Raw genomic sequence first — 14,988 nt, 5'->3', positions numbered from 1 at the left:
GCCCCACAGCAGGTGTGGGTGTGACCACAGTTCTCCATGGGTTCAAAAGTGTGGCCACTGTACCTTTGATGCCATAGAAAAAAACAAAGGCCTTTATTTTTAAGAAAATAAATAAAAAGAAAAAAGGAAGAAGGCGCTCTACTCGGATAAATGATTTAAATGATTTTTATTAGTATAATGAAATTTACAATTTATAAAACAAATCAATTACATGCTTATTACTACAAATATTATTTGAAGTTTCTAACTATGATTTAATACTGCTCTACAGATGAAGCAAGAATTGAAGCAAGAATTTGGCTAATAGCCATGTTCATTAGTATTTCTGAATAATACAATCTTCGAAAAATTTAACCTTTTAACTTTCACATAATTGTTCTTAGAATTATTTTAAGAATCAAAAGTATACACTAATTCAATACAGGGTTATGATATTAAATTCTATTTTATAGCAATTATAAGATCAGAATAACACTAACATACTTTCAAGTAGTTACACTGTCATCAAGACATAGGGCAAATCATCTTCAAAAATAGTCTGTTTAATGTCAAGACAATATAAAAATGAAGTGATCATTAATCTACATCTGAATATAGAATATACATTCAGATGAATGAATGTGAAATATACATTCAGACAAGAATGTCTAAAAGTATCTGGTGAGGACTAAAATATCTGATGGAATAATTGCTAGGAAATATATTTTTACCTTCTTATTTTGTTATCTGATCATTCAGCCTACCTGCTAGAGCATGCTCCATTAGCTAATTAGACTAGCTGAAATAAAAGACTATGATCTTGATTTAAATCATTCAAAAAGGTTTTTAATATAAAAAATACAAAATTAAAAATTTAGCCATGTTCAGCCAGCTAAAAATAACTTAATGTCAACTGGCCAAAACCTACTGCCAAGTATACATTTTTTGCAGTTTTTGGAGTATTAATAGTAGGTTTTAGTGTGTTATTAACTTCCAAGCTCAACAATAAGCACTCATCAGTATTCTCCTAACCTTTTCAGAATGAACTGTGTAGGACTTACTGTGAACTCCAGTGCTAATGTGACCATCTAGTAACAGTAGCCAAATTTTAACAAGATGGTCCCTCCCTTATACAATATAATATATCAATGACAATAATGCTTTATGTTTTTAGAGCATTTTCAGATCCTTTAGTTTCTTTTTCTAATAAATGAATTTGTGAAAAACAGAGATCAGATATTTTTCTCCTTCCTAACTAAAGGAAGAAAATAATTTATAAGAAAATGTAACTGACTTACTAAAATGTATACAAATATACAAAAGGAGAAAACAGAACCTAGGCTCCTGGGCATCCTGTGTTTTTTGCGATGATCAACAAAACCTGAATGGGAGTGCATATTTTCTCTCAAAAAACATTTTTATCATCATTGTTATGTCCAGAAGCTGATCCATTGATAGGCTCAAGACAATCCACATTTTTATTTCTGTTACCATGGCAATTTCCTAATTAACATTAGACAGCTCATCTTTACATACTTTCTTTTTCTCAACAGAAACCACACAGACTGCATCATCTCCCTCTTACTTCCCCAAAGGAGGAGAAGAATGGTCATCAATGGCAATACGCAGTTGTGGAAGCAATACTTAAAGCCAGCTTCATGCTCAGGAGAGAACACCATGCCTCCTAATCATACTCCTTTCTTTCAAAGAGGTAGCTTTCAAAGATACCTGAACAACATGGCCCTGACCTCCTTATGTAACAGTCCACCCACAGCATTTCAGTAATATCACTTTTCCCACAAGGGACTCTACCTAGATCTTTCTGTTCCTCTGGAATGGAGGTCATAGCAACTCTTATATGTTCATCTAGAGCCTAGGAAACCCTAGATTGCTCATAAAATGGTTGTATTAGCTCACATAAGTACAATGATTGCTGAAAATACTGATTAGAGATTTAGTGCCAGATAATGTTTACCTCCCTACTTTATCTGTTAATAAATATATCTTAAAGAATGTCACTATAGCAAAGGTAAAAGCAAAAAACAAAACAAAGCAAAACAAAAAAAAAAAACCACAGGTTTTTCATATGCTCAACCAAAAAGGTACAGTGACACAGATCTACCCCAAGAAATAGGAAAAAGCTCAAATAAACAATTTGACCTTATACCTAAGGAACTTCAAAAAGAAGAACAAACAAAACCCAAGGTGAGTAGAAGAAAGGAGATAATAAATATTAGAGCCAAAATAAATGAGGTGGAAATTAAAAAAAAAAAAACAATAGAAAAAAAAACAATGAAATCAAAAGCGTGTTCTTTTTCCTTTTCTTATTTTAGAGAGAGAGCAAGCATGGGCAGGGGAGAGGGGGAAGGAGGGAGGGGAAGAAAAAGGGGAGAGAGAGAGAGACAGAGAGAGAGAGACAGAGAGAGAGAGAGAGAGAGATCTCAAGCAGGCTCCATGCTCACTGTGTAGCTTGACACGGGGCTTAATCCCATAACCCTAGGATCATGACTTGAGCTGAAATCAAGAGTCGGATGCGCAACCAACTGAGCCACTCAGGTGCCCCAAGAACCAGTTCTTTGGAAAGATAAAATTGATAAATCCTTGGCCAGACTCATCAAGAAAAAGAAGGAAAGAAAGAGAGAAAGAGAAAAGAGAAAAAGAGAGGAAGGAAGGAAGGAAGGAAGGAAGGAAGGAAGGAAGGAAGGAAGGAAGGAAGAAAGAAAGAAAGAAAGAAAGAAAGAAAGAAAGAAAGAAAGAAAGAAAGAAAGAAAGAGAAGAGACGAACAAACTCAAATAAATAAAATCAGAAATGAAAAGTAACAACTGACACCACAGAAATACAAAGAATTATAAGAGAATACTACATAAAACTTCTTTGTCAACAAATTAGAAAATCTAGAAAAAATAGATAAATTCCTAGAAACCGATAACTCCTAAAACTAAACCAAGAAGAATTAGAAAATCTGAACAGACTGATTACTAATAATGAAGTTGAAACAGTGACCAAAACTACCAAAAAATGTAAATCCAGCAACAGATAAATTTACAGGTGAATTCTATCAAACACGTAAAGATAAACTAATACCCGTTCTCCTCAAACTATTCCCCCCCAAAAAACAAAACAGACAAACAAACAAACAGAAGAGAAAGGAAAACTGCCAAATACATTCCCTAAGGCCAGCCTTACCCCAATACCCAAACCAGTCAAAGGCATACGCAAAAAAAAGAAAATTACTGGTCCATATCCTTGATAACTATAGATACAAAAATACTCAACAAGGCAGAGGCAAGATGGCGGACAAGTAGGGAGCTCCATACATTTCACTCGCCCCCATCTCTCAAATGGGGAATGCCTGAAGCCATAGGAACCCTTAAAGAATCCAGCAGTTTGGGAGGAAAAGGAGACAGAGTCCGCTGAAAAAGCAACCTTAAAGGTGTTTAAGTGCGAACTGGAGAAGATAAAAACGGGCTGGGACCCAGAGGCATGGAGGGAGGGGAGAGAGCCCCATTTATGGGGAGCCACGGTGAGTCAAGGGGGAAAGAAAGAGTGGCTGAAACTGCTCAGAGAACTATCCCTGTCCCTGGAGAAGAGAAAAACCTTGGCTCGGGACCTTGGCTGGGACAGAGAGTGATCCAGTTTACAGCTGTGGAGCTGACTTTGAGCTGGACGCCCAGGTCCCAGGCAGCACCAGGAGTAACTTCTCCTCTGCTCTCCAGCTCAACCTGGAAGGGAAACAGCGTGGCCTGAAACCGCTCTACGCTCTTCTGGCTCAATCCCCAGTGGGGAAGTGGCCGGCTTGAAACTGCTCAGAGGGACTCGGCCTGCGAGTTTATATTTCTGGTGGTATCAATAATGTGCATGGACTAAGATCTGGAAACGAGGTGTGGTTTGAGTCATAGAACACGGCCCCCCTTGGCTATGCCCGAGGCACAGAAAGGTCTCACTAAAAAGAGTGATTTGCAACACTTGGTTCCAGAAGGGACTGGGGCACTGCCATTTTTCTCCCCACACCCACCAAGGCCAGACCTCAGGGAGTGGCCAGTGGGATGCAGTGGAGGCTAAGACATACCTACAGCAAACCACGCCCATCCCCTCTGGAGAGCTGGGTTTTTTTTTTGGTTTTTTTGTTTGTTTGTTTGTTTTTACCAGAGCCCAGGGCAAGACCAACATGATGCACTGCCTTGATTAATTCTAGATCAATTCTTTCTATTCAGATGTATTAGCCCTTGTCTCATTCGTATCCCTCCCCTCTGCTGGACAGGGCACTCTGGTCACTGGTTTGCTTAAACAGTCACATTTAATCCATTCTCTAGATGTATATTCTACACCTCCACCACTGCCTTTCTCTCTCTCTCTTTCTGGAGTAATCAGACTACATAGTTTCTCTGAGTACATTATGTTTGTTTCGTTCTCCTCACCTCCTAACATATTCTCCTCTTTCTCTCTGAATTAAGCCTCTTAGTCTCTCTGCCTGGTCATTGTCCACTTTTGCTTTCTCCCCACCTCTTTCATTTCTCTCTTTGTATATGCTCTTCCATCAGCACTGCATACACCCTGCTCTTTATTTGTAGCTGGGAATTCTGGTTTTATGCTTTTAGACTGTCCTTTGTCCTTGGGCTTTTTTTCTTTTTTTCTTTTCTTTTCTATTTTTCTTCTTATTTTTTACATTTCTAAAAATTTTTATTATTTATTTTTCCTCCTTCATCTTTTTCTTTTTCTTTTTCCCTTTTGGTTTCTTTGTTTGTTGGATTTGTCTGTGCATTTGTGTGCCTTTGTTCCCTGTGTGTTTGTCTGTCAGTTTTCTTTTCTAGGGCTACCTCAAGAAACAAGCCAAAGCACACATGGTGGAGAGTCCCAAATACCACTAAGAGTAGGGAAATAAAATAACCAATGTCTCAAAAAGAAAGACCAAGAGACACCATTCAAAGAACACTTCCTGAATGGACTGGCCCTGGGCAGTTAAAGAGCCTTCTTTAATACAAGTGCAGAGTGTATAACAAGCTTTTAAAACTAACAAGAGGCAGAAAGCTAGCCAAAATGACGAAATGGAAGAACTCTCCTCTAAAGAAATTCCAGGAAGAAATGACAGCTAAAGAACTGCTCAAAACAGATATAAGTAACATAACTGAACAAGAATCTAGAACAATAGTCATAAAATTAATCGCTGGGCTTCAAAAAGGCATTGAAGACATCAGAGAAACTATTGCTACAAAGACTATGGAGCTTAAAAATACTTGTGATGAATTTTAAAATGCTATAAATGAGTTGCATAATAAAATGGAGGTGTCCAAAGCATGGATTCAAGAGGCAGAGAGGAGAAGAGATGATTTAGATGACACATTTATAGCAAATGGGGAAGCCGAGAAAAAGAGAGAAAAACTGATCCAGGAACACAAAAGGAGAGTTCAAAAGCTGAGTGATACAATCAAGTGAAACAATATCCATATCATAGGAATTCCAGAAGAGGAAGAGAGAGGGAGAGGCGCTGAAGGAGTCCTTGAACAAATTATAGCAGAGAACTTCCCCAACCTGGGGAAGGAAATAGACATTGAAATCCAAGAGGCACGGAGAACTCACCTCAGATATAACTTGAATCAATCTGCACGATATATCATCATGAAACTGGCAAAATATAGGGACAAAGAGAGAATTGTGAAAGCAGCTAGGGATAAAAGGGCCCTAAAATACAAAGGGAAACCTATCAGAGTGGTTACAGACCGATCTACTGAAACTTGGTAGGCCAGAAAGGAATGGCAGGAAATCTTCAATGTGATGAACAGTAAAAATATGCAGCCAAGAATCCTCTTTCCAGCAAGCCTGTCATTCAGAATANTTAAAAATATATGGAAACAAATGAAAATGAAAATACAATTCAAACTCTATGGGATGCGGCAAAGGCAGTCCTAAGAGGAAAGTACACTGCACTACAGGCCTATTTCAAGAAATTAGAAAAAGCGCAAATACAAAATCTAACAGCGCACCTAAGGAACTAGAAAGAGAGCAACAAGAGCCCCCCAAACCCAGTAGAAGAAGACAAATAATAGAAATCAAGGCAGAAATAAACAATATAGAATCGAAAAGAACAGTTGAACAGGTCAATGATACCAAGAGTCGTTTTTTTGAAAAAATAAACAAAATTGACAAACCTCTAGCTAGGCTTCTCAAAAAGAAAAGAGAGAGCACCCAAACAGACAAAATCATGAATGAAAATGGACTTATTACAACCAACCCCTCAGAAATACAAGCAATTATCAGGGACTACTCTGAAAAATTATATGCCAACAAACTGGACAACTTAGAAGAAATGGACAAATTTCTAAACACACACTCACTACCAAAATTCACATGGGAAGAGATAGAAAATCTGAACAGACCCATAACTAGTGGAGAAATTGAATCAGTTATCAAAAATCTCCCAACAAGGGCGCCTGGGTGGCTTAGTCGGTTAAGTGTCCGACTTTCGCTTAGGTCATGATCTCGCGGTTCGTGGGTTCAAGCCCCGCATTGGGCTCTGTGCTGACTGCCAGCTCAGAGCCTGGAGCCTATTTCAGAGTCTGTGTCTCCCTCTCTCTTTGGCCCTCCCCTGCTCACGCTGTCTTTCTCTCTCTCTCTCCTATAAATAAATTAAAGAAAAAAATCTCCCAACAAACAAGAGCCCTGGGCCAGATGACTTCCCTGGGGAATTCTACCAGACATTTAAATCAGCATTGATACCCATTCTTCTCAAGCTATTGCAAAAAATAGAAATCGAAGGAAAACTTCCGGACTCATTCTACGAAGCCAGCATCACTTTGATTTCCAAGCCAAACAGAGACCCAATAAAAAAGAGAAGTATAAGCCAATATCCTTGATGAATACAGATGCAAAAATTCTCAACAAGATACTTGCAAATCAAATGCAACAGCACATAAAAAAAAAAAATTATCCACCATGATCAAGTGGGATTCATTCCTGAGTTACAGGGCTGATTCAATATTCACAAATCAATCAATGTGATACATCACATTAACAAAAGAAAAGATAAAAACCATATGATCCTGTCAATAGATGCAGAAAAAGTATTTGATAAAATACAGCATCCCTTCTTCATGAAGACCTTCGAGGAGGTTGGGATAGAAGGAACTTACTTATACATCATAAAAAGCCATTTATGAGAAGCCCTCAGCTAACATCATCCTAAATGGGGAAAAATTGAGAGCTTTCACCCTGAGATCAGGAACACGGCAGGGATGTCCACTCTCACCATTACTGTTTAACATAGTGCTGGAAGTCCTAGCATCAGCGATCAGACAACAAAAGGAAATAAAAGGCATCAGAATTGGCAAAGAAGAAGTCAAACCTTCACTTTTTGCAGATGACATGATACTCTACATAGAAAACCCGGCAGACTCTTCCAGAAGCCTACTAGAACTGATACAAGAATTCAGCAAAGTTGCAGGGTACAAAATCAATGAACAGGAATCGGTTGCATTTTTATACACTAATAATGAAGCAACAGAAAGAGAAATCAAGAAACTGATCCCATTCACAATTTCACAAAAAACCATAAAATACCTAGGAAAAAACCTAACCACAGATATAAGAGATCTGTATGATGAAAACTAGAAAACTTATGAAGGAAATTGAAGAAGACACAAAGAAATGGAAAAACATTCCAGGCTCATGGATCATAAGAATAAATATTGTTAAAATGTCATTTCTACCTAAAGCAATCTAAACTTTCAATGCAATCCCTATCAGAATTCTTCTCAAAACTAGAACAAACTATCCTAAAATTTGTATGGAACCACAAAAGACCCTGATAGTCTTTGTAATATTGAAAGAAGAGATAGCCAAAGTAATATTGATAGCCCCTACCAAATAGTCTACCAAAGTAGACCCTGATAGCCAAAGTAATATTGAAGAAGAAAACCAAAATGGGAGGCATCACAATCCCAGACTTTAGTCTCTACTACAAAGCTGTAATCATCAAGACAGTATGGTATTGGCACAAAACAGACACATAGACCAATGGAACAGAATTGAGAACTCAGAAGTGGACCCACAAATGGATGGCTAACTAATTTTTGACAAAGCAGGAAAGAGTGTCCAATGGAAAAAAGACAGCCTCTTCAACAGATGGTGCTGGGAGAACTGGACAGCAACATGCAGAAGAATGAAACTAGATCATTTTCTCACACCATATACAAAAATAACCTCAAAATGGATAAAGGACCTGAACGTGAGGCAGGAAACCATCAAAACTCTAGAGGAGAAAGCAGGAAACAGCCTCCTTGGCTTCCACCGCAGCAACTTCTTACTTGACACATCCGCAAAGGCAAGGGAATCAAGAGCAAAAATGAACTATTGGGACCTCATCAAGATTAAAAGCTTCTGCACGGCCAAGTAAAAAATCAATAAAACTAATAGGCAATCGACAGAATGGGAAAAGATAGTTGCAAATGACACATCAGATAAACGGCTAGTATCCAAAATCTATAAGGAACTCACCAAACTCCATACCTGAAAAACAAATAATCCACTGAAGAAATGGGCAGAAGACATGAACAGACACTTCTCCAAAGAGGACATCTAGATGGCCAATAGACCTCATGAAATGATGCTCAACATCACTCAACATCAGGGAAATACAAATCAAAACCACATGGCGTGGTCACAGCGTGACCACTTCACGTTGGTCAGAGTGGCTAAAATCAATAAATGTACCCCAATGTTCATAGCAGCACTCTCAACAATAGCCAAATCATGCAAAGAGCCTAAATGTCTATCAATTGATGAGTGTAACAAGAAGATGTGGTTTATCTGCACAACGGAATACTACATGGCAATGAGAAAGAATGAAATCTGGCCATGTGTAGCAACATGGTTGGAACTTGAGGGTGTTATGCTGAGCGAAATAAGTCAGGCAGAGAAGGACAGATACCATATGTTTGCATGTATAGGTGGATTAGGAGGAACTTGAGAGGACCATGGGGGAAGAGAAGGGGAAAAATAGTAGGAGAGAGGGAGGGAGGCAAACCATGAGAGACTCTTGAATGGTGAGAAAAAACTAAGGGTCGGTAGGGGTGGGAGGGAGGGAAAGGGGGGTGATGGGCATGGAGGAGGGCACTTGTTGGGATGAGCACTGGGTGTTATATGGAATCTAACCTGAAAATAAACTGAGAAAAAAATACTCAACAAAATATTAGCAACACATTTAATAATACACTAAAGGGATCATTTTTCATGATCAAGTAATATTTATTCTAGGGATGTAAAGATCATTCAGCATTTAAAATCAATCAATGTGATACATCACAATAACAAAACAAAGGATAAAAATCATATTGTCATCTCAATAAATGCCAAAAAAGCATTTGAGAAGATTCAACATCCATTCAGATAAAAATTCTCAACAAAGTGAGTTTAGAGGGAACATACTTCAACATAATGAAGGCCACTTTTGAAACATCCACAGGTGACATGTATTTAATGTAGAAAAACCAAAAACTTTCCCTCCTAGATCAAGAAGAAGACAAGAATTTCGATTCCTGTCACCTTTATTCAACATAGTACCAGAAGTCCTAGCCATAGCAATCTGGAAAGAATAAGAAATAAAAGGCATCCATATTGGTAAGGAAAATGTTTAACTGTCATTATTTACAGATGATATGATACTGTACATAGAAAACCTTGAAGATTCCACCAGAAAACTATTAAGAGTAATAAGCGAATTCAGTTAAGTTACAGTATATAAAATTAATTAAATGGCAGCATTTCTGTACACTAATAACAAAGTAGTAGAGAGAGAAATTAAGAAAACAATTACACTTACTACTGTACCAAAAAGAGTAAAATACCTTGGAATAAACTTAACTCCAAGAGATGAAAGACCTGTACCACGAAAATTATAAAACACTGATGAAAGAAAGTGAAGATGGTACAAACAAATGGAAAGATATTCCATGCTCAAGGATTGGAAGAATTAATATTGTTAAAATGTCCATACTATTCAAAGCAATCTACATATTTAATGCAAATTCTATGAAAATACCAATAGTATTTTTCAGAGCTAGAACAACTACAATAGAACTATGAAAGGCTCCAGACAGCCAAAGCAATCTTGAGAAAGAGAAACAAAGCTGGAGGTATCACGATCCCAAATTTCAAGATATATTACAATGCTGTAGTAATTAACACAGTATGGTACATAAATTAGTAAAACAGAAAAGAAAGCACAAAAATAAACCCACACTCACATGGTTAATTAATCTATGATAATGGAGGCAAGCATATGCAATGAGGATAAGACAGTCTCTTCAACAAATGGCACAGGGAAAACTGAACTGCTGTATGCAAAAGAATGAAAACTGGTGCACTCTCTTACACCGTATACAAAAATAAACTCAAAATGGGTTAAAGAACTAAATGTGAGGCCTGAAACCATAAAAACCCTAGAAGAGAATACAGACAGTAATTTCCTTGATCAGCCATTGAAACATTTTAAAAATATGTCTCCCAGGCAAGGAAAATAAAAGCAAAAGGAAACTACTGGGACTATATCACAATAAAAAACTTTTGCACAGCAAAGGAAACTGTCAACAACAAAACAAAAGACAACCTATTGGATGAGAGAAGATAATTGCAAATGACATATCTGATAAAGGGTTAATACCCAAAATATACAAAGAACTTATAACTCAAAACCAAAAAAAAAAAAAGACAAAAATCAACCAATCTGATTTTAAAAATGGACAAAGAATGTCAATAGACATTTTCCTAAAGATGTGTACATGGCCAACAGACACATGAAAAGATGCCCAACATTATTAATCATAAGGAAAATATAAATCAAAGCCATGATGAGATACCAACTCACACTTGCTAGAATGGCTAAAATCAAAAAGATAAGAACTAACACAAGTTGGTAAGAATGTGGAGAAAATGGAACCCTCATACATTGTTGGTAGCAATTTAAATTGGTACAGGTACTGCGGAACATAATATGGACTTTCCTTAAAAAAATTTAAAATACAGAGGTACCTGAATGGCTCAGTCAGTTAAGCCTCCGACTTCAGCTCAGTCATGATCTCACGGTTCATGAGTTCAAGCCCCGCATCAGGCTCTGTGCAGACAGCATGGAGCCTGAAGCCCACTTCCAGTTCAATGTCTCTCTCTCTCTCTCTGTCCCTCCCCTGCTCATGTTCTGTCTCTCTCACTCTCAAAAATAAATAAACATTAAAAAATGTTTTAATTAAAAATACAAATACCATATGATCCATCAATTCTACTACCGGATATTTACTGAAAGAAAGAGAAACATTAATTTGAGAAGACATATGCACCCCCATATTTATTGAATAATTATTTACAATAGCCAAGATATGGAACCAACGTAAGTGAACACTGATAAACAAACAGATAAGGAAGATGTGATACACACACACACACACACACACACACACACACACACACATAAAGAACATTATGCAACCATATAAAAAAGAATGAGGTGTGCTATTTGAAGCAACATGGATGAACCTAGAGGGTATTATGTTTTGTGACATAATTCAGACTAAGAAAGACAAATACCATATAATTTCAATCACATATGGGATCTAAAAATGAAACAAATGGATACACAAAAAGTAGCACCAAACCTATAAATACGGAGAACAAACTGGTTGTTGTCAGAGGGGACTGGAGTGGGGTCAAATGGTCAAAATGGGTGAAGGAAGATACAGGCTTCCAGTTATGGAATGAGTAATTTGTGGGAATATAAGGCACAGCATAGGGAATGTAGTCAATGATATTGTAATAGTGTGGTATAGTGACAGATGGTAGGTATATTTGTGGCAAGTCAAAAAATAAATAAATAAATAAAAATAAAGGATACAGAATAGTTTCATGGAACCCATTATTAGGAAGAATACCCAGGATCAAGATAAGTAGTAAAACATCAATCTGTTAATCTTTGTCTTTCTTTATCCTGCTGGAACCTGACATTCTCTTTTGCTCTTTCTTTAAGTGCATCTACTTCATTCTTTTTCTGAAGATCCACTTCTCCCCACCTTATCGCACAAGGCTACTTATGACTTTCATAAAATGGTAACATTAATTCTTGGTCTGTAATGATATCTGGCTTAGATTTTCCAGGTAAGTCACTCAGTTTTCATACCTCAGTGTAACTACTAGAAAACCCGATTAATACAACTTGTCGTGAGCTTTCCTCACAGCCCCACTCCCTTCAGCCATATCTGGAGTTACATGCCTATGTGATACATCAGGCTTACTCTTCTGACCTTGAGAAGAGCTGGTTGTCTCTTATGAGAACTTAAACCAGTATCTCTAATATATTAGCTTTTGAAATAAGCAAAGATGTATAAATGGCTAGAATACTGTTAAAAAGGGTCTATAAAAAATAAGTCCAATACGATATTTTCAACTGTAAATTAGTACTATTTTCTGGAAGAAAAAGTGCATCATTAGCATTAAAAATAATCATATACTGACTCCATAATTCACTTCTAATAATTTTCGTTAAGGTAAAAGGCAGAAGTGAGCAGCAAGATTTATATATGATGCTAATATTGTAAATATTGAATGATATTTATAGTACTTAAAAGCTGGAAAGAACTTAAAAATTCAAGGACAGAGAAACTGTTAAATATCCCAATACTATGAAGACTTAAACAATAATATAAAGGGACATTTAATGATAGATGGAATGCTAAGAATATATTTAAGATAAATGGAAGACAAATTTGTACTTATGCTGGAGTACATAAATGAATAAATGTGTTCTCAGAAGAATGCCAGATACATAATAAGCACCTAATAAGTATTAGATATTATCTCAGTTGGGTCTGAAAATGATTGTGAATGCAGAGATGCACATGCAGGGTTATATATGTAGTTAGGGAAATTTTGTATGCTTCTCAAATCACCAATCCCTTCAATTAGCCAATGGAATAGGATAAATCCATAATTCTGACGCAGCTCTGTTTAGCTTGGTTTACTAATCCTTGTAACCCTTTTGTCCAGACTTTTCCTTAGCTTAAACAGGTTGGTCGTACAAGAAGTCTGACTGTGATATAATAAACTGTGAGACATGCAATTCCAAAAATTGTAATGAAGACACATAAAGTAAAAGAAACAACTCTGGTAACTGGAACATAGAATTTCTCTAAGTGATTCTCAAGTATACTTAACAGAATGTCATTAATGAAAATGGGAAGGGAATAATATCTCCAGTGAATTTAAAGAATGTCGGGGGCACCTGGGTGGCTCAGTCGGTTGGGCATCCAACTTCAGCCCAGGTCATGGTCTCACAGTTTGTGGGTTCGAGCCCTGTGTCGGGCTCTGTGCTGACAGCTCAGAGTCTGGAGCCTGTTTCAGATTCTGTGTCTCCCTCTCTCTCTGACCCACCCCTGCTCATGCTGTCTCTCTCTCAGAAATAAATAAAACATTAAACAAAAAAATTTTTAAAAAAAGAATGTAGGATAGATTATTTGACACCCATATGAATTTTCAAATTGCTTTTCTTATTTTATCATAAAATTTCATGAAGTTTTCCTATCCTGAATGATAATATATGTGTGTTTTAATATTAAGAAGAGAGTGCTTCCTTTTTCTTTCTATTTAAAAAATTTTTTTAATGTTTACTTATTTTCAAGAGAGACAGAGAACGAGCAGAGGAGGGGCAGAGAGAGAGGGAGACACAGAATTCGAAGCAGGAAGGCTCTGAGCTGTCAGCACAGAGCCCGATGTGGGGCTCGAACCCACGAACCTTGAGATCATGACCTGAGCCAGTCAGATGCTTAACCGACTGAGCTACCCAGGGGCCCCTAGTGCTTCTTTTTTCAAAAAACGAAGCAAAACAAAACAACAAAAACACTTTTATGTAATATTAACATTTAAGAAAGATGAGCAGTGCTATATTTGTGCTTTAGGCTTACATAGTGCCTGGTACACCATCATGTGTCTTCAATGGTAACAGTGCATTCCCTTGAGAAGCACAAAATTCCATGATTTCATATTCTATAAAAGATGTTAAAGCCAAGCTTGTCCCAGACTTTCACAGTGCAACAAAGTGTAGTGTCTACTGGCAGTTAAAGGGTAAGTCAACATCACAAAATTATATACCTTGCCAAGTTTATTACATGAAATAAATAAATACAAACTTACTCTATGTCATTTAAGAATAGAGAAAACAAGGGGTGCCTGGATGGCTCAGGTGGCTAAGTGTCTGACTTTGGCCTATGTCATGACCTTGCCATTTCTGAGTTCCAGCCCCATTTCGAGCTCTGTGCTGACAGCTCAGAGCCTGAAGCCTGTTTCAGATTCTGTCTCCCTCTCTCTTTGCCCTCCTCTGCTTGTGCTCTGTCTCTCAAAATAAATAAACATTAAAAAAAATTTTTTTTTAAGAATAGGGAAAACAAGAAAAAGCTAAATGTCATTAATGAAATTCTGACTTGAAAATTGTACAGCATGTAAATATGAGATGAAGCAAATTATAAGCTCAAGATGGGGCAGCACAATATAAAAAAAAACTGCCAGTAAACACTAACGTCATCTATAATAAAAAATACAGAGATATTTTCAGCCATATTTTAAAACTTGATTTAAATATTCAGAATTATTCTTTGTGTAATGTGTGTGTAGTGTGCACGTGCACGTATGTGGACAAAGTCCTCACTTCACGTGGTAGTGAAAGACCATAAAAACGATCATGTATGCTGAAAACATACAAAGCAATCTTTACAATCAGTGGGAAAAGTTGTGGTTGTTCTGTGACCTCTAACGTGCTTTGGACCACCTTCTCGAATATGTCTGTACAGCAAGCAGCTTTCAAAGATAGGCACAATCTACTGGAAGAGATTTATTTATTGTCCAATGTAATAGAAATAAATTCTCCCTCTGGAGCATGGTGTAATATGTGAGGCCCCTCTCTCAGATCAGGCTTCCTAAACTCAAGGTTCTGTAAAACACTCCACTGTATGCACAGGCCACACTGGGCCCTCATCTCC

The 14,988-nt window shown here is 37.1% G+C and overlaps 1 pseudogene; it reads right to left on the bottom strand.

Moving 5' to 3' along the window:
- Positions 1–1,537: 1,537 nt before the first annotated feature.
- On the bottom strand, positions 1,538–1,671 carry LOC144222060 (small nucleolar RNA U3; annotated as a pseudogene).
- Between the last annotated feature and the right edge of the window lie 13,317 nt (positions 1,672–14,988).

This window comes from Crocuta crocuta, unplaced genomic scaffold (assembly GCF_008692635.1).
Source record: "Crocuta crocuta isolate KB4526 unplaced genomic scaffold, BGI_CrCroc_1.0 scaffold376, whole genome shotgun sequence".
NCBI lineage: Eukaryota > Metazoa > Chordata > Mammalia > Carnivora > Hyaenidae > Crocuta > Crocuta crocuta.
Note: the sequence above shows the minus strand (reverse complement) of the source record. Positions and strands in the feature narration are given on the sequence as shown.